Source organism: Rattus norvegicus, chromosome X (genome assembly GCF_036323735.1).
Source record: "Rattus norvegicus strain BN/NHsdMcwi chromosome X, GRCr8, whole genome shotgun sequence".
In the NCBI taxonomy this organism is placed as follows: Eukaryota; Metazoa; Chordata; class Mammalia; order Rodentia; family Muridae; genus Rattus; species Rattus norvegicus.
Window position 1 is genome coordinate 21631267 of NC_086039.1, and position 24517 is coordinate 21655783.

A 24517-nucleotide genomic window follows, 5' to 3' on the forward strand; every position below is an offset into this window, starting at 1 on the left:
AGCTCTTTTTCCTGGGCTTCAGCTATGTTGGAATATTTAGGTCCTGCTCTGTCAGGGTGGCTGGGCTCTAGTGGAGACACATTATCCCGGTTGCTACTGATTGTGTTTTTTGTGCTAGGTCTAGGCATCTGGAATTGGGAACATCTTAATTCTAGGTGCTGATATATGGTCTTGTCTTTTCTAGTTTTGTTTCTTGGTTTCTATTTCCCTTTATGGTTCTTAGAAGAATGTGGTGCCTGTGTGTTGCCTGGTAAGAAATTCTCCTGGAGTCTTGATAGATTTGGCCACTGGGGCTTCCAATTAAAATCTGTTTCTGGGTATTGGGAACTGACAAGTAGAAATGGAGATGGGCTAGAAGGAGGTGAGGGGGTCCACAGGAGGGAGAAAATCAGGGTGTTCCACCAGGAACTGCTTAGTCCCCTGGCACTGGGGGAGAGTGAGGAGAAGTCATAGCAGAAGGTCTGTTACAGAACTGGGGATGAAACTGGGGGATTGGACTTGGAGGAATGGAGGAAGAGGGGAAGGTCTGCAGTTGGATTATTTGTTTCTCCACCAGAGTGGCCATTGAATTCCTATGGAGTGCCTGCAGGTGTTCGGGGCTGAGACAAAAGAATGGGTGGGTGGAGAGGGGTTAGGAGGGCAAGACTTGGTGATCCACAGGAGATGGGGCAGAGGGGGAAGGGAGGCTGCAGGTGGTATTCTGCTACAGAGCTGAGGACGTGACCAGGGGATTGGATTTTGGAGGAAAAAGGGGAGAGGTGACGATCTATAGTTAGCCTACCTGCTTCCTTGGCCAGAGTGGCCTGAGCATTTTGAGGTAGTGCCTGTTGGAGTTAGAGGCTGAGATAAAGCAATGACAGGGGAGAGAGAATTGGAAGCGAAGATCAGTGGGATTTTTGGGAGATGGAGGCAGAGGGGGAAGGGAGGCTGTAGCAGGTGGTCTGCTGCAGAGTTGGGGATGAGACTTGGGGATTGGATTTAGAGCAACCGAGGGAGAAGTGAAGATCTGCAGTCAGCCTACCTGCTTGCTTGGCGGGAGTGGCCTTTGGGTTCCCAGGGAGTGCCTGCTGGAGCTGAGGTCTGCAATAAAGCAATGAGTAAGGGAAGCAGGTTAGGATGGGAAGATCTGTGTCCCCCAATGGAGGTGGGGGCGGGGAGGGAAGGGAGGCCTCAGCAGGTGCTCTGCTACAAAGCTAGAGATGAGAATGTGTGGTGTGTGTGTGTGTGTGTGTGTGTGTGTGTGTGTGTGTGTGTGTGTGTGTGAAGGAGTACAAGGAGATGAAGAGCTGCAGTCAGCTTACCTGTTTCCCTGGCAGAAGTGACCCGTGGGTTCCCAAGGAGAGTCTGCTGGAACTGGGGGCTGGGATAAGCATTGCCTGGGGGGAAGGGAGGCTAGCAGCAGGTGTTCTGCTGTTGGGCTGGGGATGAGAAGGGGGAATTGGATTTGGAAGAAAGGAGGGAGAAGTGAAGATCTGCAATTAGCCTACCCTCTTCCCCGGAAGCAGTAGCCTCTGGGTTCCTGGGGAATGCCTGAAGGACTTATTTTTTGACTCCCAAATGTTCAATGTGTACACGTGTGCACATGTATGCATATACAATAAATGTAACACTTTTCCCTGCTGGTAAATGAAAATGTCGTAGTCAAAGAAGAGATCAATGAACTGTACATACCAGGAGTCAAGGACTCAGTCAACACAAAGCGGAAATCATAACAATAGAAAAGCACAGTCAAGAAAAATGGGGGGGGGGCTATACTGAGATTATGTAACATCCATCTGTAGCTTAAAAGAAATTACTTATAAATCTGTAGATTTGAATAATGACATATGCTTTCATACCAAAACCTAATAGCATAAAACTCATAGAATTTACCTATAATTCTCTAGATTTGAATAATGACATATGCTTTCATACCAAAAACTAACAGCATAAAACTCGTAAACATGAAGGGAAAAAAAATACAGGGAAGGACTAATAGAGGTGTGCTGGTCTTTGGAATTTCTGAGAGGCCAGAAACAATCTACTCCTGACATGTTATTTATCTAAAATAATCTCTCAATATTTACAGGATTGTTTCAAATGCACTACATCACAATGATGAACAAATTTTGTTCCCCTGCCAGTCGAATCCAGACTTTAGAGAAGTGTCCCTAATTAAAGAGAAGTCAGCAAAAATCTACTCTTCTGCAGCAGTGAAACAATAGTGAATACTGACTCTGAGGCCATGTGTCAGAGCAGGCTAATCAATAGTGTTAAGACTTTAATTGATAAAGCCAGAGTGCAGCATAAACCCACTGTTTTTTTTTTTTTTTGGTTTGTTTGTTTTTTTAACAATGACTGAAATGATGACACCAGAGGCTGTAGCTCTCTGTGATGCAAACTTGCTGTATAATTTGGAGAACATGCAAATCCCAATAGTTCTTTTCTTAGAAGATTTTCTCAGTAGTTCATATGGACTCTATTGAGACCTTTCATAGTATGATGGCTGAATACTTGACTCTACGCCCAGAAGGTACTGACACATCTATGCAGGACACTTACTCCAAGGTAGTATATGCAGGACACTTAAAGACAAAGTAGCATTGCCTACTTACACCTTTAAAATAAAAAGTAATACATATATCATACATGGAATTTATATATTCAGTTTGACCAATTTTGACAAATGGATGCATATATGGAAATGTCATCCAGAATCATTTCTAGCACATCTGTCTAACCATGCAGAATTTCCTCATTCTCCTTGCAGTCTTTACTCACTCATCCTTGCCGGTTATTTCTAGCTTTTATTCCTATAAATTATTTGTGTCTTAGTATAAATTATACAGTAATAACATAAACAATAAAAATAATCTTATAAACCAGTTGAGGATTAAAAAACCATTTTGTTAAGGATCATCAGTAGACTGGGGAAGGTAACAATGGATGCTAGAAATATTTTAAATATTGAGATAAGATAAGTTAGATTTTTGCATTTTCTAAATTAGTCAAGTGGGAGGACAGAATAAAGGCCATGTTAGAGGTTCCTTAGAGACCACCACTACATGTGAAGATATACAATTAAGTTTTAGCCATAAGAAAAGAGACAACTAGCATACTATGTGTAATTCTTTGTGTTCAAAATGGAAAAATATAAAAAACATCTAAAAAATAGTGAAGAATAAAAATGGCTGGTTCAAGCATACTGAGGACTCTGCCATAGTTGATGGGACAGAATTACTGAGGGCTTTGGTAGTAATTTTTGCAGTTTGGTATCTATTTACTTAGATATTTATATATACTAAGTTCAAAATAGTAAGAATGTGAATGCCATTTATGATGTCCTAAGCAGAAGAGGGAGACAAAGAAGCCAAGAGAGAAGCTGCTAAACAGAAAACAAATAAGATAATGGAAATGAGCAAAAAATATCAATAAACAAAATAATTCTGACAGATTAACCTCACTTAGGAAAACCAGGATTATTAAAAGATCTTTTCCTAAACGTTCCCATGAAACAAGAGTGGGTTTTTTGTTTGTTTGTTTGTTTGTTTGTTTGTTGTAGTTTTAGTCAAAATGTACCCTTTCAACAACTCAATTCATTTAACATCATATTTTTTAATACAATGAATTTTAATGGCTTAAAAAACACCCATGAACTGCCTGGAATTCAAAGGAGATGTATTTAAGGTCAGAGATCTTCCTTGATATTTGATTCCCCATCCCCAATATCACAGTTTTGCTTATTTGTTGTTTTGTTTTTTAAACTGGCAGGTACTTCATTTCTAGCTGCTGGTTTCAATTTTCCCATGTTCCACAACTAGCTTTTGAGTGTGGCAAATCATGGTTTACTTTCACTTGAGCATTGCTAGTTTGTTTGGAGTATCCGGTACAAAGGGTGATTCTATAATTGAATTTACACTGACTGTCTAGGAATCATTTCTAGTCCCAAAGCAACTTCATTATCCAGATTCCTCGATACAGAATAAAGCTTTTATCATTAATTACAATTTCTGCAGTATGTTTCAGATGAGTGTTCTTGAGGTTTTTCTTTTTTCTTTTTTTTCTAATTTCTTTTTTTTTCTCCATCTTTATTAACTTGGGTATTTCTTATTTACATTTCAATTGTTATTCCCTTTCCAGTTTCCAGGCCAACATCCCCCTAAACCCTCCCCCTCCCCTTCTTTATGGGTGTTCCCCTCCCCATCCTCCCCCCATTACCACCCTCCCCACCAACAATCACTTTCACTGGGACTTCAGCCTATGCAGTTACATTTCAAATATTATTCCCTTTCCTGGTTTTCCCAGACATAAGCCCCCTATACCATCCCCCTCCCCTTCTTCTATGAGGGTGTTCCCCTCCCCAACCACCCCTCCTCCCACAACCCTGACATTCCCCTACACTGGAGGTTCCAGACTTGGCAGGACCAAGGGCTTCTCCTTCCACTGATGCCCAACAAGGCCATCCTCTGCTACATATGCAGCTCAAGCCATGGGTCTGACCATGTATAGTCTTTGGGTAGTGGTTTAGTCCCTGGGAGCACTGGTTGGTTGGCATTGTTGTTCTTATGGGGTTGCAAGCTCCTTCAGCTCTTTCAGTCCTTTCTCTGATTCCTTCAACGGGGGTTCCATTCTCAGTTCAATGGTTTGCTGCTAGCATTTGCTTTTGTATTTGACATGCTATGGTTGTGCGTCTCAGAAGACAGCTATACCAGTCTCCTGTCAGCATGCACTTCTTAGCTTTATCAATCTTATCTTATTTTGGTGGATATATATATATATATATATATATATATATATATATATATATATATATATATGGGCTGTATAGCCATGTGGGGCAGAATTTGAATGGCCATTCTTTCAGTCTCTGCTCCAAACTTTGCCTCCATATTCCCTCGTATGAATATTTTTGTTCTCTCCTCTCCACTTTGGTCATCCTTCTTGAGCTTCATGTGGTCTGTGGATTGTATCTCGAGTAATTCAAGCTTTTGGGCTAATATCCACTCATCGGTGAGTGCATACCATGTGTTGTTGTTGTTTTTCTGTGATTGGGTTACCTCACTCAGGATGATATTTTCTAGTTCAAACCATTTGTCTATGAATTTCATGAAGTCATTGTTTTTGATAGCTGAGTAGTGCTCCATAGTGTAGATGTACCATATTTTCTGTATCCATTCCTCTGTTGAAGGGAATCTGGGTTCTTTCCAGCTTCTGGCTATTATAGATAAGGCTGCTGTGAACATATGTCTTTGTTATATGTTGGGGCATCTTTTGCGTATATACCCAGGAGAGGTATAGCTGGGTCTTCAGGTAGTGCAATGTCCAATTTTCTGAGGAACCTCCAGACTGATTTCCAGAGTGGTTTATAATCCCACCAACAATGTATAAGTGTTCTATTTCTCCACATCCTCGCCAGCATCTGCTGTCACCTGAGTTTTTGATCTTAGCCATTCTGATTGGTGTGAGGTAGAATCTCAGGGTTGTTTTGATTTGCATTTTCCTGATGACTAAGGATGTTGAACATTTCTTTAGGTACTTCTCAGTCATTCGATATTCCTCAGCTGAGAATTCTTTGTTTAGTTCTGTACTCCATTTTTTAATAGGGTTATTTGGCTCTCTGGAGTCTAACTTCTTGAGTTCTTTGTATATTTTGGATATAAGCCCTCTGTCAGATGTAGGATTGGTAAAGATCTTTTCCCAATCTGTTGGTTGCCGTTTTATCCTAATGACAGTGTCTTTTGCCTTACAGAAGCTTTGCAGTTTTATGAGGTACCATTTGTCGATTCTTGATCTTAGAGCATAAGCCATTGGTGTTTTGTTCAGGAAAATTTTCCCAGTGCCCATGTGATCGAGATTCTTCTCCACTTTTTCTTCTATTAGTTTGAGTGTATCTGGTTTTATGTGGAGGTCTTTGATCCACTTGGATTTATGCTTTGTACAGGGTGATAAGAATGGATCAATTTGCATTCTTCTATGTGCTGACCTCCAGCTGAACCAGCACCACTTGTTGAACATGCTATCTTTTTTCCAATGGATGTTTTTAGCTCCTTTGTCAAAGATCAAGTGACCATAGGTGTATGGGTTCATTTTGGGGTGTTCAATACTACTCCACTTGTCTACCTGCTTATCTCTGTACCAATACCATGCAGTTTTTTTTTTTAAATCACTATTGCTCTGTAATTATCACTTGAGATCAGGGATGGTAATTCCCCCAGAAGTTCTTTTATTGTTGAGTATAGTTTTCGTTATCCTGAGTTTTATGTTATTCCAAATGAATTTGCAAATTGTTCTTTCTAACTCTATGAAGAACTGAATTGGTATTTTGATGCATTGAATATGTAGATCTCTTTTGGCAAAATGGCCATTTTTACTATATTAATCTTGCCAATCCATGAGCATGGGAGATCTTTCCATCTTCTGAGGTCTTCTTCAATTTCTTTCTTTAGAGACTTGAAGTTCCTGTCATATAGATCTTTCACTTGCTTGGTTAGAGTCACACCAAGGTATGTTATGTGATTTGTGACTATTGTGAAAAGTGTCATTTCCCTAATTTCTTTCTCAGCCTGTTTATCCATTGAGTAGAGGAAGGCTACTGCCTTGTTTGAGTTAATTTTATACCAAGCCACTTTGTTGAAGTTGTTTGTCAGGCTCAGTAGGTCTCTGGTAGACCTTTTGGGGTTGCTTAAGTATACTAACACATCATCTGAAAATAGTGATATTTTGACTTTTTCGTTTCCAATTTGTATCTCCTTTTCCTCCATTTCTTGTCTGATTGCTCTGGCTAGGACTTTGAGTACTATATTGAATAAGTAGAGAGAGTGGGCAGCCTTGTCTAGTCCCTGATTTTAGTGGGATTGCTTCAAGTTTCTCTTCATTTAGTTTAATGTTGGCTACTGGTTTGTTGTATATTGCTTTTACTGTGTTTAGATATGGTCCTTGAATTCCTGATTTTTCCAGGACTTTTATCATGAAGGGGTGTTGAATTTTGTCAAATGCTTTTTCAGCATCTAATGAAATGATTATGTGGCTTTTTTTCTTTGAGTTTGTTTATATAGAGGATTATGTTGATGGATGTCTGTATATTGAACCATCCCTGCATCTCTTGGATGAAGCCTACTTGATCATGATGGATGATTGTTTTGTTGCATTCTTGGTTTTGGTTTCCTAGAATTATATTGAGTATTTTTGCATCGCTACTCATAAGGGAAATTGGTGTGAAGTTCTCTATCTTTGTTGGGTCTTTGTGTGGTTTAGGTATAAAGGTAATAATAGGGGCTTCCTCAAAGGAATTGGGTAGTGCTCTGTCTGTTTCCATTTTGTGGAATAGTTTGGACAGTGATGGTATGAGGTCTTCTATGAATGTCTGATAGAATTCTGCAGTAAACCCATCTGGTCCTGGGCTCTTTTTGTTTGGGACACTTTTAATGACTGCTTCTATTTCTTTAGGAGTTATGGGAGTGTTCAGATGGTTTATCTGATACTGATTTAACTTCGGTACGTGATATCTGTCTAGAAAATTGTCCATTTCATCCAGATTTTCCAGTTTTGTTGAGTATAGGCTTTTGTAGGAGGATCTGATGATTTTTTGAATTTCCACAGATTCTATTGTCATGTCTTCCTTTTCATTTCTGATTGTATTAATTTGGATACACTCTCTGTGCCCTCTCGTTAGTCTGGCTAAGGGTTTGTCTATCTTGTTGATCCTTATCAGCTCCTGGTTTTGTTGGTTCTTTGTATAGTCCTTTTTGAAATCAACTTGGTTGATTTCAGCCCTAGGTTTGATTATTTCCTGCCTTCTCCTCCTCTTGGCTGTATTTGCTTCTTTTTGTTCTAGAGCTTTTTTTTTTTCTTTTCTTTTTTTTTCGGAGCTGGGGACCGAACCCAGGGCCTTGCGCTTGCTAGGCAAGTGCTCTACCACTGAGCTAAATCCCCAACCCCTGTTCTAGAGCTTTTAGGTGTGCTATCAAGCTGCTGACATATGCTCTCTCCTGTTTCTTTCTGCAGGCACTCAGAGCTATGAGTTTTCCTCTTAGCACAGCTTTCATTGTGTCCCATAAATGTGGGTTTGTTGTACCTTCATTTTCTCTAAATTTTAAGAAGTCTTTAATTTCATTCTTTCTTTCTCCCTTGTCCAAGTTACCATTGAGTAGAGCATTGTTCAACTTCCATGTATATGTGGGCTTTCTGTTGTTTTTGTTGTTATTGAAGACCAGCCTGAATCCGTGGTGATCTGATATAATGCATGGAATTATTTCAATCTTCTTGTATCTGTTGAGGCCTGTTTTGTGACCGATTATATAGTCAATTTTGGAGAAGGTACCATGAGGTGCTGAGAAGAAGGTATATTCTTTTGTTTTAAGGTGAAATATTTTATAAATATCTGTAAAATCCATCTGGTTCATAACTTCTGTTAGTTTCTCTATGTATCTGTTTACCTTCTGTTTCCATGACCTGTCCATTGATGAGAGTGGGGTGTTGAAATCTCCTACTATTATTGTGTGAGGTGCAATGTGTGCTTTGAGCTTTAGTAAGGTTTCTTTTATGAATGTAGGTGCCCTTGTATTTGGGGCATAGATATTCAGGATTGAGAGTTCATCTTAGTAGATTTTTCCTGTGATGAATATGAAGTGTCTTTCCTTGTCTTTTTTGATAATTTTTGATTGAAAGTTGATTTTATTTCATATTAAAATGGCTACTCCAGCTTGTTTCTTTGGACCATTTGCTTGGAAAGTTGTTTTCCAGCCTTTTACTCTAAGGTCGTGTCTGTCTTTGTCTCTGAGGCTTCTTTCATGTATGCAGCAAAATGCTGGGTCCTCTTTACGTATCCAGTTTGTTAGTCTATGCTTTTTTATTGGAGAATTGAGTCCACTGATGTTAAGAGATATTAAGGAATAGTGATTTTTGTTTCCTCTTATTTTTGTTGTTAGAGGTAGAATTATGTTTTAGTGTTTCTCTTTCTTCTTTTGGTTTCGTTGCAAGGAAACTTACTTGCTTTTTCTAGGGTGTAGTTTCCCTCCTTGTGTTGGAGTTTTCCATCTGTTATTCTTTGTATTTGTTGAAAGATATTGTGTAAATTTGGTTTTGTCATGGAATATCTTGGTTTCTCCATCTATGTTAATTGAGAGTTTTGCAGGATACAGTAACTTGGGCTGGCATTTGTGTTCTCTTAGGGTCTGTATGACATCAGTCCAGGATCTTCTGACCTTCATAGTCTCTGGTGAAAAGTCTGGTATGATTCTGATAGGTCTGCCTTTATATGTTACTTGACCTTTTTCCCTTACTGCTTTTAATATTCTTTCTTTATTTTGTGCGTTTGGTGTTTTGACTATTATGTGATGGGAGGTGTTTCTTTTCTGGTCCAATCTATTTGGAGTTCTGTAGGCTTCTTGTATGCCTATGGGTATCTCTTTTTTTAGGTTAGGGAAGTTTTCTTCTATGATTTTGTTGAAGATATTTACTGGTCCTTTGAGCTGGGAGTCTTCACTCTCTTCTATACCTATTATCCTTAGGTTTGATCTTCTCATTGAGTCCTGGATTTCCTGTATGTTTTGGGCTAGGAGCTTTTTGTGTTTTACATTATCCTTGACAGTTGTGTCTATGTTTTCTATGCTATCTTCTGCCCCTGAGATTCTCTCTTCTATCTCTTGTATTCTGTTGGTGATGCTTGCATCTATGACTCCTGATCTCTTCCCTAGGTTTTCTATATCCAGGGTTGTTTTCCTTTGTCCTTTCTTTATTGTTAGTATTTACCTTTTTAAATTTTGGATGGTTTTGTTCAATTTCTTCACCTGTTTGCTTGTGTTTTCCTGTAATTTGTTAAGAGCCCTCTTTAAGGACTTCTACTTGTTTATCTTTGTTGCCCTGCATTTCTTTAAGGGAGATATTTATATTCTTTTAAAGTCATCTATCATATTCATGTCATGTGAATTTCAATCCAAATCTTGCTTTTCTGGTGTGTTGGGATATCCATTATTTGCTTTGGTGGGAGAACTGGGCTCTGATGATGCCAAGTAGTCCTGGTCTCTGTTGCTTAGGTTCTTCCTCTTGCATCTTGTCATCAGGTTATGTCTGGTGTTATCTTTTCTTGCTGTCTCTGACCGTGGCTTGACCCTCCTGTAGGCCTGTGTGTCAACACTCCTGTAGATCTGTTTTCTTTCAGCTGGATCTGGGAACAGAGAGCTGCTCCTGGGTTTGTGTGACTTGAAGCCTCCAGGCCGGTTGCTTGGTGCAGAAGAATTGGTCTTACCTCTGTTCTCAGATATGTTGGTTCTCTTGGAGACTGGCTTTCAGCTCTTGGTGCAGACAGAAACCTGAATGTTCCTGCCCCTGATTGCTCCTAGGGCAAAGGTGGCACTAGGCAGTTTCCTCTTGGGTCAGGAATGTGGACAGAAAATGGTTGTCTCCTTTGAGTTCTCAGGAGTGTCCACACTTCTGAGCGTCTAGATCTCTCGCCCATGGGATTTGGGTACAGGGAGCTGTGGACCTGGTTCAATTCCAGTCTGGGCGCAGGCAGAAATCAGCAGATTCCTACAGCTGACTGCTCCTATATTCCTGTATCCAGAGGCCACTATGCAGGTTACTCTTGGGCCAGTTATGTGAGCAGAAGTGGCGGTTTCCCCTGAGCTCTCAAGATTGTCTTGAATTTTTTTCTATGATCGTGCATCTTATACTAGGCAGTAAAACTACTGGTAAATTGTTGTTTTTTTTTTTTTCTCAGCCCTTGGTACATTAATGTGAACCTTGATTATTTTATTTAATATGAACTAAGAACTGCAGTTTTGCATGGTTTCCCCTAAAATTCTACCTTTTTCTACTACTGAAGTATTCTAGAAGTTTTATAGAGATCCTAACCTAGAAGATTGTTAGGTTTTAGACCTCAGAACAATGGACTGAGGGACATATTTTATGTACCAAAGCAGACCTGACACAGACCTGGTTCTCCCAGCGTCCCTCAGTCCCTGCCTGGCACACCGTGCCCCCAACCTTGAACTTTCCAGCTCAGGGGCTTGGCCACCCTTGCCCTAGATATTCTGCCATATATAATCCCAACATTTTGTCTAGTTTTCTCTCTCTCTCTCTCTCTCTCTCTCTCTCTCTCTCTCTCCCTCTCTCTCCCTCTCTCTCCCTCTCTCTCCCTTCCTTCTTCTCGACCTTCCTCTTTCACTCTCCCCCTCTCCTCTTTTCTCTCTGTGCCCCTTTCTCTCTCTCATCCCCCCATTCTCCCATGGAGGCTTACCTGGCCTTGGTTTTGGAGCCAATGAACTTGCACGTAAATGTGCCTTTAATATAATCTAATCTGGCATAAATTTATTTAAAATGTCTTAGTATTTACTATTGTTGCCCTCAGTCTCCGTGGAAAAACAGAATGAGGTGGTGCAGGGGCCTGATGTGGGTGGGTGGGGTTTCAAGCTTCAGCCATCCCATGGTAAATAAGACTTACATTTTTAATGTTTATTTTTTAAGATTTATTTTATTTTACTTATATTAGTACATTGTTGCTGTCTTCAGACACACCAGAAGAGGCTATCAGATCCCATTATAGATGGTTGTGAGCCACCACGTGGTTGCTGGGATTTGAACTCAGGAACTCTGGAAGAGCAGTCAGTGCTCTTAACAGCTGAGCCATCTCTCCAGCTCCAAGACTTGCATTTAAATAAAGTTAATAGTCTGAGCTGAGTGCTTGAGTTATCATGAAATCAGTGCCACCCAGGGCAATCTTTCTAGGATCTCAGGAGGAAAGACAGTGTGCTGAAAAACTGGGATTGAATTACTGGTTCGTGGTCTGTCAGCTAATTTACCCACAGTCTCTGCACAGCAGCTAATTTGAGTATCCATGAACTAGAAAAGACTTGTAGCAACAGAGATGTGAAGACTAAGGCTTACATTTCCAGGTGGTCCAGTCATGTCTAAGGGATGAAAGACATTCACTTTGTTTTATTCTCATTTAAACTCCAAGGAGCAGGGATGATGATGACTTTACCTTCCACTCCAAGAATGAAGCCTTCAGGTAGTGTCTCAGCTCAGATGCTTTTGGAGCTAACTAGTCATCAAAATAACATAGCGTCTGTAATCAATCTTCCTTCCTTCCTTCCTTCCTTCCTTCCTTCCTTCCTTTCTTTCTTAAAATTATTTTTCTTGTGAATGAGAGCATCCTCATAGAAGCAGGGGGAGGGGTATGGGAGTGGGGAGAAAGGTGATAACATTTGAACTGTAAATACACAAAATATCCATGAAAAATAAAATTATTAAAAAAGGATAAAATTAACAATAAAAAACGTTTTTTTTTTTTGTACTTTTGAGACTGGCTTTCTATTTGTAGCCCAGGCTATCCTGAACCAGCACATCAAACTTTGCCCCTATGTGATTAATGTTCAGATCCAAGCTGCAGAGGTTTATCAGCATCAGTCTACTCCTCCTCCTGAGTGAAGACCATAGGTCAGGCAGGGCACTATCCCTCCAGAAGCCCAAAGGCAGGGGTTCTGAGGCCTTCACAGGGGCTGCACATCTCACCGTAGGCCCCAGCACAGACCAGAGCCATGCCTTAAAAGATTTTTGGAATTGAGTTAAATACTATTAAAGCTAAAAAACCAGCAAAACATTAACTATTAAAAAAGATAAGCTATGGAACTAAGAGAAGGATGACCCAGATCTGTGTGGCACAGGTGGCAGCTTTCTCCTAGTACCTTCAGATCTGTCATCTTTTTACATTCAGGGCCGAACAGAGGCTGCTTCTTCAGTCTATCAATAAGCTATGGGTTAGTGCAAACACTGGGTACCTGCTCATAGCTGTTTAACTTCTTGCCTGCTAGATAACAGCAAAGCTGTTCACTGGCGTGTTCACACTCAGTGGATCTCACTGATGCAGGGATATTTATGTCCAGCGATGAACATGAGGATAGGAGGACACTGCTGGAGTCTAGACATATTATGTAGACATGTAGAAGGAAGCACCACACCATCGTTTAAACAGCCCTTCTACCTATCTACCTATGAAGGGTGGTGCCGTGTATAAAAGCTAATACCCAAAAGAAAGCAAAACTAAGCAAGAGAAAGAGCTTGAACCCAACCGAACTAAGTCTAACATATCTACAGACTTTCGAGTGAATAACATCCTTTAATATTATAGCTGCTTTAAATCAAATGTCTTTACTTGCAGCCAAAAGCCACAGTATACTAGTATTGTACACATAGAGCCAAAGCAATCTTACACAGAAAGAACTCTACTGGAGGACCACAATACCTAACCTCAAAAAATACTACATAGTGACAGTGACAGAATTAAGCATGTAGACCAGTGCAATAGGATTGAGGACCCAGAACAAATTACATAACTATGACCACTTATTTTTTGACAAAAGCATCAAGAAGAGACAGTTGGGGAAAATACATCCTGTTCAATAAGTGGCGCTAATAAAGCTGAATATACACCTGCAGAAGAATGAACTTAGATCTACATATCTCTCCTGTACAAAATGATCAACTCAAAATGAATCAAAGATCATCCTTTAAAATGGGAATCACTGAAAGTGAAGGTAATAATACATTTGAGGTTATTGGTAAAGGCAAGAAAGCATAGAAACCAGTCCCAAGAATCAACAAATGGGACCACATTGAATGTAAAAGTTTATGCACAAACAAAGGAAACTTAGCAGAGTAACAGACGGCTTCCATATGAGATGGGAGAAAATCTCTGATATCTGTACTTTAGACAAGGAGCTGATGTATAGACTAGATAAAGAACTGCGAAACCTGAACTCCAAAAGCACAAAGCTAATGAAATGAGCAAAAGAAAAGGAATAAAAATAAACAAAAGAAGAAACACATATAGCCAGTTTGGGGTTTTCGTAGAGTTTGCTGTTGTTGTTGTCGTTGTTGTTATTGTTCTTTTGTTGGGTTGTTTTTTGGGGGAGGGTTTGAGTTTTTAAATGCTTAATATTGTTCACCATTGGGTATTAAAGCTAGTTTGAGTTCTAACTCATTCCAGTCAGAAAGGCTATTATCAAAAAACAAATGATTACAAATGCTGGTAAGGATGTGGAGGGAAAGGAGCCCTATCAGAACCAGTAGGAATGAAAACTAATACAAGTGCTACAGAAATTGCTATGGATATTCCTCAACATTAAAAAAAAGAATTTATCAAATGACTCAGCTACCCCACTCTGCCACATGATCAAAGGAGAACCTTTATATCATACCATGTCTATTGATACATTATTTATGATAGCAAGGAATTGGAGCTAGTTAGATATCCATAATGCCCATCAACTGATGAACTGATATGAAAACTATAACAGATACATACAATTGAAGTTTACTTAGGTTTTAAGATAAATGAAATTGGAGCAGAAAGACAACTCAAAAGTTAAGAAGATCCAAGTTCAATTCTTAGAACCCTCAATGGGCAGTTCACAAAATCCTGTAATTCTAGCTCCAGAGGAATACAATACATATATATATATATATATATATATATATATATATATATATCCACAAATACACTTAATTTTAAAAAAGATAAAATCTCTAAATAATTTTTGTTGAAAACAAATGCAAGTGGAATAAACTATATCAAACCCATTTTCAGAAAAACAAAACTCACATATTCTCTCTCATATGCTAATATTTAGTATTTGTATGTATGCAAATAAGGGGTTGTGAGAGTGGATCTAGACTATGAAACTACAAGAGAACAAGAGGCTCTGGGGAAGAAAGCAGATGGAAACCTAGTGGGGAGTGAGGGACTAATGGAGAGTGTGGGAATGGAGAAGAAATGGGAGAAAAAAACCCAGCCAAATCAAATATCATTCAGAAAATGCCATGATAAAACCAAATGCTTTGTAAGCTAATAAGAAATTAAAAAATTAAAAGCCATATGGTTGACATGATAAAAATACATAAATATCTATAAATAGGCCACGCTCAAATGAGAAAAAAAGATAAGCTCTGTATGTATATCTAGGCATGTTTCTTATGTATATGTGCATCTGTAGTGTGTATGTATGTGTGTGGGGGATCTGAGCATGTGCTCTTGTGTTTTTTTTTTAAAGATTTATTTATTTATTTTATGTATATGAACACACTGTCGCTGACATGCCAGAAGAGGGCGCCAGATCTCATTACAGATGGTTGTGAGCCACCATGTGGTTGCTGGGATTTGAACTCAGGACCTCTAGGAAGAGCTGTCAGTGCTCTTACCCACTAAGCCATCTCTCCAGCCCCCGCTCTTGTGTTTTTATGGGTACACTTGCCTATGCATAGGCATATGGAGGTAAGAGGTTAATATTAGGAATCTTTATCATGTCCTACCTTTAAAAAAACTACATAAGGAAAGTAACAGTAATTAATGAAAAAATAAAAAATGAAAAGCTATACTAAGAAATAAGACATGTAGTAACACTAAATTATCAGGGAAATACAATGAAAAGTAAACTATATCTATAATAAAAATGATATTCCGGGGTTGAAGAAATCGACCAGCAATTAAGAATACTTGCTTATTGTTCTTCCATAGGAATTGGGTTCAGTTCTAGCACCCACATCAGGCAGTTCACGGCCTTTTAAAAGTGCAGTTCAGAGCATCCAACAGTGTCTGACCTTTATGTGAATCTGGCACAAATGAGGTACATATAACTCATGCTAGCATACATGTGCTCATAAATACAAATAAACAAGCATGCTTACATTTTTCAAAAGGGCACTCCATAATTATGAAGATAACAATAAACTATATACTTGAATGCATGTAAAAAAAACTAGGTAAAAATATTTAAAGCAAAACTAGTAGAATTGCAAGCAGACATTTGCAGAAACGTGAAAAAATGAAAAGCTCCTCTACTGTTCAGATGAAGAAAAATAATAATGGGAAGCCAAATATAATTGAAAAGTGAAAGAAATGGAAAACATTGTTTTTAATAATTTACAAAAATTTACCATAAACTAGGTCATAGTGGAAGTTTTAAAAATGTTGAATAATTTATATCATACACTAAAAAAGTCATAAAATGTAATCAAAAGAAAGCAAAAAAATGTTTAGAGTCTTCAAAGTCTTCTCACTAATGAGTGGTTGTGAACTGGAGGACATGTTAGGTTCAGATGAAGAAATGTGAGTGTTTCATGTCTTCTTTCAAATTTGGAGGCCATAACTGCTTATCTAAATGTAAAGTATGAACAACCAAAGGTTGGGAATAGTTGGAGACAGTGAATGGATATGCAAGGCCATATTTGATTAGCTCACTATATGTGTTAAACTGTCCTCTTTTTTCCCCATTGGATATTTTTTATTTACATTTCAAATGTTATCCCCTTTCCTGGTTTCCACTATGGAAGTCCCTCCCCCTCCCATCCCCTCTTACCCCCTTTTCTATAAGGGTGCTCCTTCACAGATCCACCTACTCCCTCCCACCTCCCCACCCTGCCATTGTCCTACACTGAGGGGTCTGGCCTTCACAGAACCAAGGACCTATCCTCCCATTGATGCCTGACAAGGCCATCCTCTGCTACATATGCAGCTGGAGCCATGTTCTCTTGGGATGGTGATTAGTCCCTGGGAGCTCTGAGGGGTCTGGTAAAACCATTAAAACATTCTCTTAAAGGCCATAAATACATACCCGTTATGCAAGATGAGGAAAAACATATTGCTCAAAATAATACATATAGTTTTGTTCATCATGTATAAAGTATATGTATTAATGGCTTTTAAGATGATATTTTGAGATACAGTAAAGTGGTATTCAGAAGGAACTTATATCTAAAACTGAGCAATTACACTGAAAACCAAAACACATTTCATACTAATGATGCATCCCACCAAAATGACAGGAAAGAAAAAATATCAAAACTATAAAAGTTGCTTATAATAAAGAACTCTATATGGCACATTAGATCATAAAGCTCGATTTTTTTTTAATCTAGGTTTTTGCATTACACTCCAAAAATGACATATTTCAGTAAAACCCCAAGATTATAGAAACAAAACCTTTTAAAGTGAATCCAGATATTGTAGGGGGAAAGCAAATACTTTTTTTAAAAAAGAAAGTGCAGTAAAGGGATTAGTCCTACCAGAGACCAAGACTTGTTATGTAAGGAGATTCTAACTAAGGCTGTTGTAAATGAGGAAAGACAAAGACCAACAGGAGTCCACAAATGAACCCCTTTGTCAGCACCGAGTCTCTTTAGCACTCATCCCCTAGCTTGCTCTAAGACTACTATTTGTTATTTATGCCCTCCCTTTAGATGATAAGGACAATGAAGACAGACTGACATTTATCTATTTCAATTAGATATTCCTACTGCCTAAAAATGAGGAACCTCAGTAGACACTGGTTAATAAATAAAAACACAAGTGTAAAAAATCCAAAGTAGAATTCTTTTTAAAATACAAAAGAACAGATGCATTATTATATCCTTGCAGTAGGGAAGGACTTCCTAGAGATGGACAAAAATTAGACTACATAAAATTTAAAAAAATAGGTACTTGCAGACACCACAAAATGTTGTAAATAAAACGTAGAAATAAACTATTAAGTACTTGAAAATGTATAGGGCACACAAGCAGGAAGACATGCGATTTAGGAATGCATAAGGGATTTAGGAATGCATAGGGGATTTAGGACTGCCTAGGAAGCTTAGAACCCCATGAAGGACTTAGACATATCAATAAGAAAAGATCAAACAACTTTGTAGAACTGGCAAACCACACACAGAGCTCAATTTGCAGGAAGAAAAACAAAAAACAAAGGACCAAATAATAAAAATGCCAGAGACCTCACTATTATTCAAACAGAAGCCACTGGAGACCTCACTATTATTCAAAGAACCTCAAGCTAAACAACAAAAAAGGTGAGCTTGCAAAATATAGGCAGCCGCAGTCATTTTGAAAGTAACTCAGGGTTAGAACCTAGAAACTCTAGTTTTAAGTACGTATACAAGAGAGATTCTATCATGCTTTTGTAGTGTGTTTTACATAGGTTATTATGTGTTAATTTATTTCTGCACCTACTAAGTTTTCATCTCCCATATTTATTTTTGAAAGAATAATATAATCACATTATTTCTCCTTTTAGTCCCTCCCTCCAAAACCTCCCATACAACGCTCCTTGCTCTCTTTCAAATTCATGACCTCTCTTTTTTTAATTGTTGCTGCATGTGTATATACATGTATAGATATGTATATATACATATCTATACATATATAGATATCTATAATTTAGTTATTTAAATAATTAAATTTATATATTTAATTTATGTTATATTCAGATATAAATGTTTTTACATTTTTAAATATAAAAATATTTATATATTTAAATAAATTATATGTGTATATATTCCTGAAAACTGTCCTCTGATCGCCACAGGAAACGGTATGCACCCCAATAAATAATAAATGTAAAAAATTTTAAAATATATAATTGGTGTATTTCAAGATTCACCATTTTTTGCTTGTACGTGGGCATCCTAGAAACATGTATGTATGTACATATATACGTATGCATGTATGTATGTATGTATGTATGTATGTATGTATGTAGTTTGGATTAGAGGAGGCAGACTTCTGGAAAAGTTACAAAGGCAAAATATTGATACAAACAAAATTTTGAAAGAAGCTTGACTGGAACCCAGCTGGGCAGACCTTTAGTCAGAGGATAAGCATAAATAAAAGTGTAAGAGACTAAAAATAAAGATCTATAAGAGGGTGAAAAAGAAACCACACAGTGGTGGCACACACTTTTAATTCCAGCACCCTGAAGGCAGAGGCAGGAGGATCTCTGTGAGTTCAAGGCTAGTATGGTCTACAGAATGAGTTCCAGGATTGCCCAGGCTACACAGGAGAAACCCTGTCTCGAAAAATAAAACAAAACAGCAAAAAAGCAAGTAAGCAAACTGATAACCACAGAGAGCAAAAGGCTGTGTAATTTAGATATAAATATTATAATGGACTACTCTGTTAGAATTTGAACAAAAGCTACGCGTTTCAATATAGTTCTTTAAAAATTGTTATTTTAAATAATAAAATTTGTTGCTCAATATGGACAATATGCGTTCATTTAAAAGAAATTATAAATGCTGCAAAACAGCAGTGTCTTAAATATATAAATTTAAAAACATGCGGGCAGAGTTTTAATCCACATAAACAGGAAAATTAAAGAGGAATACACACAGGGGTTGTATTTTCAGAAAAATTATCCGGATACCCTTTCACACACTTGTTTTGGCAAATCAAAAAGTTAGGAACTAACACCTAGCTTTGACAAAGAAGGGAAATTCTCACCTACGTGTGCGAGGATAAACTGACGGAACTGTTTGCTACCACTTATTAAAAATTATAATTCTTGGCCAGTAAGCCCGTGTGTGTGTGTGTGTGTGTGTGTGTGTGTGTGTGTGTGTGTGTGTGTGTGTGTGTGTCTGTGTGTGTCTGTGTGGGGGGTGTGGGTGAGTGGGTGGGGTGGTTGGAGGTGGGGGGTATAGGGGGTGTGAGCCTGTTTGGGTGTGGGTGGGGTATGGGCAGGGAGGGGTGGGTGGGTGTGGGAGTGTAAGGGTTCCTGTGGGCAGGGGAGGGTGGGGTGCAGACAGGCATGTGGGGGTATGGATGAGGGTGCGGGTGGGATGGGGGTGGAGTCGATGTTTGTTCCATCCCTAAGACCTAACTGTGAAAGCAGAGAACTGATTCCTAGAAGTTGTCTTCTGAGTACCACATGAACCCATACATATGCCCCCACCCTCACCCCAATAAATAATAAATGTACAAAATGAAAAAGTCATAAGCGTTGTACTTTAAGAATCACCAAGTTTTTGCTTCTAGGTAGACATCCTAGAAAAGTAAGAGCATTTATAAAAACACCAGAGAGATTAGTTAAATTCCCCGCTCCCCCAAAAGGACTCGCTAAGATAGCAGCATAGAAACTGACTCGAATAGAAAGGGTATGCCACTTTTACAAACCATTGTTGGAAAATGAAAAGAATGGTTCAATATCTGTCAGTATAGGAGCCCGTGGAATAAACAGCAAAACCACATTAAAGAATATTATATAGCTTTTAGAAACATAATATTTATGGGAATACTGATATTTGTAGGGGGATTGACTAAAAAAATTGTAAAAAGTTCGGTAAACTCCCAGAGGGCTACTAATATTGACAGGAAGCCACAAGTGCTTGAAAAAAACTCCCAAATGCCTACCTAGATCGAAGACAAGTGACTCTAATATCACAGAGCTGCCCAAATGACTGGAAATAGCGGGGAAAAAAACATGTATTACCATCACTAACAAAAGCAGACAGAACGTTCTAGAAGCAGATCTCAACAGGCTTTTCCTATAGGACAAGCTTGCTGATGTAAGCATTAGAATTGGCCTATGAACAAAAACATCCTGGAGGCGGGGCTAAATTTAAACCTGCCAATAGAAATGAAATGAAACTTTGTATGTGTGGTTGCGTCAACTGTAAATCTGTCTGTGCCATGAAGGGGACCCAAATGCAGAGTGTTGTCTAGGAGCTAGCCTTATGAGGAAGAATAACTTTACTGCTGTGGGCAGGCCTAAACAAAAGCCTCCTAATAGAAAACCCTTGAGTTGTATCAGCCTATGACATAGGAAAACACAGGCCATACTTAGGTAAATACAGAAATTACTCCTTAGAAATGAACCCATGGGGGCTGGAGAGGTGGCTCAGCGGTTAGGACACTGACTGCTTTTCCAGAGGTCCTGAGTTTAAGTCTCAGCAACCACATGGTAGCTCACAACCATCTGTAGTGGGATCTGATGCCCTCTTCTGGTGTGTCTGAATGTAGCTACAGTGAAAAAAAGGATACTGCTACAGGCAAACATACATTGTATATAGATTTCTTACATTGTTTCTTAAGTTTATAAGTATTTTTATTGTATTATAGTTATTATTTGATATTATAGTAGATTGGACTTCTCAATTTTCTTTTTAGTTAGTTCATCATTAATGCATACAAATATGACAAAAATTTACATATTGATTTTGTAACCTGTAACTATTTGATTTTTATTATTTTGAGACTGTCTTGATAGCATGAGAGTCAGTCTCTTGCTCTCTAAAATATAAATATATTTACACATAATATGTTAATATGCATGTAAATATGTCATTATATATAATGCACAAAATATAGAATATATTATATAGTAACTGATCGATAATATATTATTGAATTAAATTATATTATTACTTTAAATATTATAACAAATTATAATATAATAGAAAATATATAATATATAATACTATGTTATCTAATATATATAATATATTATAGATATTTGGATATGTATTTATTTGTATATATAGAAAGAAATATTTATATACAAATATAGAAATATAATATACAAGTTATATTTCATATTATATATTTTTATATTAAGATAATATAATAGTATATATAATATTATCATATATTATAAATTTTATATAATATTTACATACTATTATATTAAATGTATATAATATATTTATAAATAATATCAAATACTACGTATTATATTTTCATAATATATTTATAAATATCAAATATGTTACATATTATACATAAATATATGCATTATATATTTCTATATAAATATATCTATGTATAATATATAACACAATATTATATGCTAATATATTATATATTACTTTATATATACTATATAATATATAATAAATGTATAAACAATTATATATAATTAATTATATACTATATTCTAACATGCAAAATGTATATTAATAAATATAGCAAAAAGATATAGAAACAGACTATCAGGTTAGTCTGAGCTACATAGCAAAATATGTATGTGCATGTATATATACATATAATAGGTATATACAAATATATATTATATATGTCAGATTTTTACACACACACATACACATATATCTCCTGCTTAGGCACTTTAGTGTTGTTCCTAATTATATGTATTTTGCCTTCTTTAGAGAAGAATGATTTTCCCTCTCTTAGCAACCGTTAGTTTACTAAGACTGCTCTTCTAGGGGTGAGCCATATGATATTTCTCTCATCCATGTTGGCATGTTGCCTGGTGTTATTTTTTGTGTTTTGTTTAGGCAACCATATGAACCTATGAAGCTATCCGATTCTGCGATTTGATGAGGTTTTTTGATTACTGAATCATTCTCATAATTTGTTTTTAATATACTCATGTTTTTTGTATTTCATTAAAATTTGGTAACATGTTGATTTAATTATTAGTTTCTTTCATGTCAATAGTTGCTATCTAATTCATCATAACAGTATGTTATGATCTTCTTTATTTGTGTGGTATTGGTTATATGCCCCCTTTCCTATTTTATTTTTGAAATTAGTATATAATTACAACATCTTATAATTATCGAATTGCTTAATGATAAGTATAATTATATAAATATAATTATATTCCCAATCTGCATAATGTTACTGGTATATTTATGATTTCAGGGGTTACAGTTTGGTATTTCATAATCAGTTGGTGGAATCTTCCCCAGGAAAGACTATTTCTTCCACTCTTAGCATTCTTTAGTTACCTGTAGTTCTTTAAGTAGGGTTAGGTCACATGAAATTTCCTCCTTTCATGTTAGCATATCCATTAGTGCCGTCCTCATTCCTGTTTAGGCAGCTATGTTGCTGAGACTTCATGTATAGCTTCCCTGACATTTCTAGGAGACACAATCTCAAAGCAGAAGACATTCTGTTCCTCCAGCTCTTACAATCTTTCTGTCCCCTCTTCTGCAAGGTTCCCTGAGCCTTAGGTGTTAGAATTGGGTTACAGATGTATTCACTGGAGCTGGGCAAGACAGAATCACTTCAGTAAGTTGCAATGTTTTGTGATGGTCTCTGTCTATGACAAAAAGAAGTTTCTTTTTTGAGGGGTTAGAACTATACTTATCTGTGAACACAAAAATAAGTTTTTATAATGCAGTTAGTAACTATGCTGATTTAGAAAAGGACCATTTGTGGATGCTTCTCCATGACTTATCACGTCACTGGACCCTGGTAGTTGGCTAGGTTTCCAGTACCAGGTACTATTTCCCTCATGCTGAGTGGTAGGGAGATCCAATTAGAGAATTGTTTGTTATTGCTAACATATGGAGTACGTCTATTGCACCCTTGGGGTTGGCATGCCATGCTGGTCATTGTGGCAGTTCATAGGTTTATGTAAACTTTTCACAAGCTAGAGTCATCTGAGAAGACCGAGCCTTAATTTAGAAAAATGCCTCCATAAGGTTAGGCAGGTCTTTAGAGCATTTTCTTAATTAATGATTGAGGGGAGGGTGCAACTCAGTGTGGGTTGTACCACCCCTGGGCTGGCGGTTCTTGAGAAAGCAAGCAAAGTAAGTCATGAGAGCAAGCCAGTAAGCCGTGCTTCTCCATGGCCTCTGCATCAACTCCTGCCTGCAAGTTTCCTCCTGGTTTAAATACCAGTCTTAGCTTCCCTCAGTGAACAGTGACTCTGGATATGTAAGACAAACAAATCCATTCCTCCACAAATTATTTTTGGTCATAGTGTTTCATCACAGCAGTAGTAACCCTAACTCAGACACTGTTACAGCTGGGACTATTGATAATTTTCCTCTCTTGGAATCTTGCATGGGATTATCAGGTTCCATGAAAGCTATTCTTCAGGGAAGAGACTTTCTTTCAGGTTAGTTCCAGCTCAGGAGTCTCAGGAGCCTCTGGGCTCTATAGCAGAAGTACATGGTGTCTTCAACAATGGGAACTTACATTCCACTTCTGGGGGTGAACCAAGGGCAATAACAATAGCCTATAATGTTTGGGGGAGTCTCTTGGACTGCATTGACCAACAACTCATAACGGAGCTTCTCATGCCTGGTGTTTTTTTAAGCACTAGGGAAACTTTTCATTTAAAGTATGTAGATATGAATATATGTATACACATAGACTTCTATGGCTTAGATGTAATTTTAGGTAAATAGATAATACTATGATTTCTTATGACTTCTTCAGATACCTTTACTGTTATTTTGCCCTTCTCCGTCATTGTTCTTCTGTGTTGACTCCCCCCCCGTCCAAGTTATCCTTAACCCCCATTCCTCCTCTCAAATTACATTTACCTTACTAAATTTGTCACTATTGCTCCCCCCGTCCCCCTGCCCATGGTCCATTTTTACTTGTATTCCTAATAATTTTCATTTTTATTTTACAATCTCATACACTATACTTACTATATTTGCATCATTTTCACCCTTGTCTCTTCCACTTAAAACTCTTTCTGCATTCTCACACTTGCTTTCAAATTCATGACTTCTTTTTATAATTAGGGTTGTTTTACACACACACACACACACACACACACACACACACACACACACACACACACTTTAGTGTTGCTCTTATGCATATGAGATTCAGACTGACCACTTGGGATTTGATAGCCTGGTAGGGGACTTATCTCTAGCGAAGAAGGAGTCTCCTTCTCCTAGTATTAGTTGCCTGTAGCAGTTCATCTCGGTATGGGGTCTTGTGATACTTTCCCCATCTATGTTGACATGGCAACTGGTGTTGTCATTGTTCAGGCTTGTTTAAGCAACTGCA

At 37.7% G+C, this 24517-nt stretch overlaps 1 protein-coding gene across 1 annotated transcript in view; it reads right to left on the reverse strand.

The window, feature by feature from the left end:
• Foxr2 (forkhead box R2) overlaps positions 1-20525 on the reverse strand; it is a 33681-nt gene extending 13156 nt beyond the window's left edge. Inside the window, exons 1-2 of the mRNA XM_039100345.2 lie at positions 20153-20525; positions 1022-1080 (exon numbers count right to left, since the gene is read on the reverse strand). The gene's annotated coding sequence lies outside the window, so the exon portion shown is untranslated. The remainder of the gene's footprint in view (positions 1-1021; positions 1081-20152) is intronic.
• Between the last annotated feature and the right edge of the window lie 3992 nt (positions 20526-24517).